Consider the following 7,198-nt stretch of genomic DNA (forward strand, 5'->3'; position numbering starts at 1 on the left):
ATATATATATATATATATATATATAAATAAAAGCGCAGGAGTAGCTGTGTGGTAAATAGCTTGCTTACCAACCACATGGTTCCAGGTACAGTCCCACTGCGTGGTACCTTAGGCAAGTGTCTTCTAATATAGCCTCGGACCGACCAAAGCCTTGTGAGTGGATTTGGTAGACGGAAACAGAAAGAAGCCCATCGTGTATGTGTGTGTGTGTGTGTGTATTTTTGTGTGTCTGTGTTTGTACCCCCACTATCACTTGACAATCGATGTTGGTGTGTTTACGTCCTCGTAACTTAGCGGTTCAGCAAAAAAACCGATAGAATAAGTACTAGGCTTACAAAGAATAAGTCCTGGAATCTATATGTTCGACTAAAGGCGGTGCTCCAGCATGGCCACAGTCAAATGACTGAAACAAATAAACGAATAAAAGAATATATATATATATGAAATCTTTTATTTGTTTTAGTCATTAGACTGTGGCCATGCTGGGGCACCACCGTGAAGAATTTTAGTCGAAAGTATCGAACCAAATACTTTTTTTTTTTTTAATCTTTGGTACTTATTCTATCGGCCATTTCTGTCGAAACGCTATGTTACGAGGACTGAAGCACACCAACACCAGTTGTTAAGTGGTGGTAGGGAACAAAAAATACGTAGACATGCACAAGGTATGCCATGCAGTAGGAAGCTTATGGCTGGGAAGCAAACTTCTTGCCACGCAGCCGCGTCTGCGCCTATTTGTGTGCGCGCATGAGTGTATAAAACACTCCCTGTTTATCTCTATCTTTTTATCTTCATCTATATGTAAATAAATGTTTATATGATAATCTGGTAAAGGTTGTATATTCTATTAAGTGGAATAGGAAAAATATGCAAAACTTTCTTGAAGCATGATTAGCAACACTTATTGTTGCTATTATCCAAATTGCAGCAGAACCTTTTTTCTTTTTGAGAAGCCAGTAACCTTATTCTAGAACGAATTCTAATTAAATAAAAAAAAAAAATGAAAAAGACACACACATACATACACACATGCATACGCTTACTCTCTCTCTCTCTCTCTCTCTATCTCTCTCTCTCTCTCTCTCTCTCTCTCTCTCCCTCTCTCTACTTTCCTTTTTTTTTCTCTCGTTGTTTACGTATTTAACTCGTTTGTCTATATATTTCATGTTGTTTACACAGTTGGTGACATCCTGTACCCATATATGCGCATATATATATGTATACATATATATTATTTATTACTATTATTATTATTATTGTCATTATTGTTATTATATTCACACACACACACATACACACATATTTATATATACATATGCACAGAGCTGGGCGTAAGTCCGTTAATCCGTTAATCGTTATTTAACGACGTTGACATTTTCATTAATGATTTAACTTTTAAGTTAACTTCGAAAATGATTATCGGTCTAATTAACTTCCGTTACATTTAGCTTCCGTTAACCTCAAAATTTCATAAAAACCGATAAACGTTTGAAAGTTTCTGTTATTATCACATTGTTTTAGTATATTTTGTACTGTACGCGTCAATTTTAGGTGTTTTTTTACACATAACACGGTGTCGCTCGGTTGTCACTTTAACATCATGATTCCATGAAATTTGTTTATGGGGAGAAAAATATTGAAAAATATCAATAGATGTGTGAGTGAGAAAGAAATTAGTTGAGAGGTTTGAGGATGTGCTAGAAACAACAGCCAGATTGCCCTTAAATCATACACTTTCCCCTGAAATTATTATGAATTCTTTTTTAAACCGAAAATATTTCTCTCACGGGTTTTAAGTGCGTAGTGAAAAAGAAAAATGGCCAAAATCGTTCGGAGGTGAGGGGTGGCGGGAGTGAAAAAAATAATTTTAAAAAATATTTTTCTTTTTTTTTCGTGAAAAGATGCCTCCCATCATTCTGAAGACTTTGGTGAAAAGCATTGGAAAAAATCCCCGTCAAAACGGAGAAATTCCAACTTTATGTAGGTTGTCTGATCCGAAACTCCGTTTTCCAGAAACTCATTCCCCCCGCTCCCTTACAAAAATGTTGCCCACAAATTTCTTTATAATCGTAATGTACACCGTTTGAAAGGTACTTGTATAAAATTTCGTTAAAAAATACTTATTTTCCAGAAAGTTATGAGGAAGAAAATGTCGGGTCCTGTGAATTTTCCAAAACTCCTTTCCCTAACCCCTCAAAAAAGGTTTTTCCAATAAATCTTTACATGCACTCAATTAACAGGATATAGGCGATCACTTGGTGAAAGCCTCGTTAAAAAGTATCCATTTCTCCGGAAGTCATGAGTCAACAAAGTCGGTGGGGTATTAAACTGTAGTTATGCCTTTTTCCATAACCGTTAACTTTAATGGATTAACGTTAACTTTCGTTACATTTTCAAAGAATTAACGGATTAACGATTAACGAAGTTAACTTTTCGATTAACGTGCCCACCTCTGTGTATATATACATAGATAGAAAGACACGTATGCATGTATTTGTTATTATCTGCAGTCAGTCATCGCGACTATAACTGTTCATGGTTTTGACATGACATGATAAGCTGATCAGTTTTTCGCATGAGTTTCTCATTTATTATGATCAATTCCTTTCCTATTCCTATTCCTTTTTGCCATATCTTTGAATCTCAATGTCTTCCATGGTTTCTTTTCTCCTTGCATCATTAGAAGTAAAGTATTTATCTGGGGCGTCTGTTGTCTATCCAATGTACGTGATACAACCAATGTAAATCTCTATAAATGAGGATTTTTTGATCTTGCCAAAGAGAGTGATATTCATAATTCGTCATAGTTGTCTCATCATATATGCATGTAACTTGTCTACTTGAGCTTTATAGATTGTCCAGGTTTCAGCTCCATACAGCAGGGACGAAAGCACTATAGCCTGGTATACCTTACATTTGACAGGTAAGAAACTTGCCAATTTTTTCACAGCCTTTCCTGCAGCCTGCCAAATGATGCAGCCCTGCTCATTCTGTTTGTGATTTCCTGGCCCAGTCATGCATTATCTGAGATGGTGCTTCCTAGGTATTCGAATGCTTTGCACTGGGTCAAACTTTTATATCTAATAGTGATGTTTTCCTCTGTTGCAGGGACAGGTAGGTTCGCCACAAGTTGGTAAAGATATTCGATCTTTATTTTGTTAATCTTTAAGCTGAACTGTCGTGCAACTCTGGCAAAATTATCTACCAGTTTCTGCATATCTTCAGCGCTGTGGGCAACCAGTGCACTATCATCGGCGTACTGCACTTCTCACACTAGGGCCTTCGTAATGCGCATCTTGGCTTAATACCGTTCAGCGTTGAACAGATCAGCATCATTCTAACTCTTTCAAAGCAACTTCCAACACTGCTACAAGATAGAGGGAGAACAGTGCTGGAGCAAGTATTCACCCTTGTTTAACTCCATTTGTCACCGCAAACTCTTTTGAGGCATTGATATCTTGTACTACAAATGCCTGCATTTCTCCGTGGAGGGACCTGACCAAGTTGATGAACCTTTGAAAACGTCCATGTTTTTTAAGAACCACTCACAGTCCATCACAGAACACTGTATCGGAAGCTTTTGTGAAGTCTACGAACATTGTTCTGCTCAATGCATTTTTCTTGAACTTGGCGAAGACACATTATGTTCACAGTGCTTCTACAGCAACGGAAGACATACTGAGTCTCAGGTAAGACATTTGGACAGATATTTAGTCTGTTTAACAGAATACAACCAAAGATTTTCCCAGCTCTACAGCCATTTTTGAAGATAGCAACGATCCCTGCAACTTTCCAGTTTTTCATATATGTGTTATGCGGATATATTTTAAATTACAAAAATAGTTATAATAGAAATACTTTTACAAATACATACATAACAAATACAAAATTTAATACCACACACAAACATGCATACACACACACCCCTCCTAACACAAACACACCTATAATTTTTTCCGTTATATGTAAAAGGCCTGAAATTATGTGAGGAGAGACTAGTCGATTTCATTGACCCCAGTGCTCAACTGGTGGAAGGCGAAGTCAGCTTCAGCGACATTTAAACTCAGAACAAAAAGCTAGAGGAAATGCCGCTAATTATTTTGACCGGCACAGTAACGGTTCTATCGACTCTCCTCCTTACACTCATATCTTTTCTAACATATACACCAGCGTGACCTTTAATGAAATACAGGAATATATTGAAATAACTGGGCTGTTTTATACTTAAAGTGCATTGGGTGCTTTCTTCATTTGTGGTCTGCTGGTTTCAAGATCGATAAACATACATACATACATACATACATACATACATACAAGAAGTTAACTTTCTACTGACCATATCTTATAAACCTGTATCAGCAAGCTCTCAAAGGGAGCAGTAGCATACCACACTGGTTAGCTCTGGCAGAGACAGAACTGATCCCCAAATGCAGAACCACTCACGCGACAAAAAAACTATCGGACAGTTGCATGCTAGAACTTAATGTATACAATATATACAGCATGCTTAAACCTCTTCCTTCAAGGCCATTGTGAAAGTAATAACATCAGCAGAACAAGCAGCTGGGAAGAAGGGAGTCTGGGGATGTGCTGAGCAATTGTTAATAAACAAAACTGTAATGTCAGAGGTGCAGGACCATAGGAGGAATCTCATTTCAAGGAGTGATTATATTATCACTGATAGAATATAGTATTGCAGAAGTATATTCCAAGGGGACAGCTTCTCTGTGATGTTGTTTATACTTTCTGTTAACCCCTTGTCATTCATGTTAAAGAAGTCTGAAGGATATCTCACTGGTTCGTAAGGAAACAGAAATACCAAAATTACATACTGTTTCTTTGTGGATGACTTGAAACTATATGCAAAGAATATGCAGGAGATGAAAAAAAGACTTGACCTGCTTACAACATTCTCAAAAGATATAGAGGCGTAGTTTGGTCAGGATAAATGTTGCTATATGGTTGGGAAAAGAGGGAAAACTGTAAAACAGACTAACAACATCTCTATCAATGACTTAACTGTTTCTCCTGTATGTGACGAAGAATGTTTTAAGGTACCTTGAAAACATATCTTATGATGGCGTTTGTAACAAGACACGTGTCAACATTAAAACCGAATAAAGAAAATATAAATCTGGGAACTCTCTGCATTCAATAAAACGGTAGCCCACAATGTGCTTGCAGTGCCAGTACTCATACCAACATTTGAGCTACTTGATTGAACGCTTGATGAGATCCGAGCCATTGCTGTGAAAACCCGGAAGATACAAATCAGCACACATAATTTCCACATCAACAGTGACGTAGACCGCCACTACCTAAAACGAAAATCAGAGACTTAACATCAATCTAGACTGTCTTTGAATGTCGTATCATATCCCTTCGGCAACATCTTTTAACCACCAAGTGTCAAAGTGCATCCCTTGACCAAGTTTGCATGCATGAGGCTGATAACATCATGAGACTTGGAAAGCAGCTCCTTGGAATATCCCCAAGACCCCTGATGAATGCGGGAGGGTATATCAACCGAAATGTTGTGTTAGCAACAAACAAGATGAGGACAAATATCTGTCAAATGTAAATATGTAAATAATGTGTCTGCTTGTACATATGTCTGTGAGCGCGCGCGCATGTGTGTGTAGATATACACGCACATATTCATATATGTATCTCTCTACTCCTCTCTGCTTCTCTTGAGCACGTAGTAGTGCTCAAATGATTTAAAGTTACACTCCGAAATCTTAATCGCGGACTAAGTCTACAGGGTAAAGATTGACTATGAGAAGAATCCATGTGAGCTGATATGGAGATAGAGATAATGATGCAAATAAACACGCTTGGGCTTTATATACAACATATACGTACATATATTCAAATATATATAGAGAAAAACCAAAACTGAAAATATTCAGTTGAACATTCATGCATAAGCATATAGATATTTATATATTTACAGAACAAAGTTACATGGAGCACAAAAAATACAGAAAATTAAGGGATGAGGGCATGGTATTTCAGGTCCGACAGCTGTTTCATAAGAGGGGGGGGCTATGTATGTATGTATGTATGTATGTATGTATGTATGTATGTATGTGAGAAGGCGCGTGGCCTAGTGGCTAGGGTATTCGGCTCACGATCGTAAAGTCAAGAGTTCGTTTCCTTGTGAATGACACTTCATTTCTCGTTATTTTAGTCCATTCAGTTGGCAAAAAATGAGTTGTGTCAGTAATTCAAAAGGCCAACCTTGTCACACTCAGTGCTACGCTGCTGAATGTCACTAAGAACTACATTAAGGCTATGCGTCTCTGTGGAGTACCTAACCACTTGCACATTAATTTCACGAGGTTATTCGTTTGATCGAATCAACTAGAACACTCGTTGCCGTAACCGACGGAGAGCTAGGCATTTATATATGTATGTATGTATGTATGTATGTATGTGGGTAGGTAGGTAGGCAGTTATGCATGTATGTGTGTGTGTGTGTGTGTGTGTGTAGAAAGTTCTGAAAGAGCTAGTACCTAATTTTGGCATTGAATGTTATATAAATGCCCGAACCTGACGCCATTGTATTGTACCAAAGGTACCGTCCACCTCATCTATCAGGACCAGGTACTGCAATAGCTTAGGGTTCAAAGGCCCATAGTTTTTCAACGCCCTGCCCAAAGAAATTAAGAATGTTACACAATGTGGACGTGGATGTCTTCAAAATGGAACTTGACATTCTCCCCTCCACAATACCGGATAAATCAACGTCCCGGCATGACGTACAGTTGAGAGCAGAAGTGTCAAACTCCCTTATACTTCAAATGGGGAAAATGCATGCAGGAGTGGTGATTTGAAACCCCACCACCCTGGAGAAATCAGCCGAAGAAGAATGATATGTAAAAAATGACAGAGGTGCTCCACTATGACCGCAACCACATGGGTGAAGCCAATAAGAGAATAAAAGAATGTGTGTGCACGTGCGTTTATATGTGTGTGTGTGTGTGTGAGTGTGTGTGTACTCGGACACACTAATACATACATACACACGTATATACGTATGTATGTATGTATGTTTGTATGTGTATGAACACGTACATACATGCACACATTCATTCATACATACATATATACATTCATACATACATGCATACACACACACACACACACAAACACACACACATACACGCGCGCACACACACACACACACACACAC

This window comes from Octopus bimaculoides, chromosome 8 (assembly GCF_001194135.2).
Source record: "Octopus bimaculoides isolate UCB-OBI-ISO-001 chromosome 8, ASM119413v2, whole genome shotgun sequence".
In the NCBI taxonomy this organism is placed as follows: Eukaryota; Metazoa; Mollusca; class Cephalopoda; order Octopoda; family Octopodidae; genus Octopus; species Octopus bimaculoides.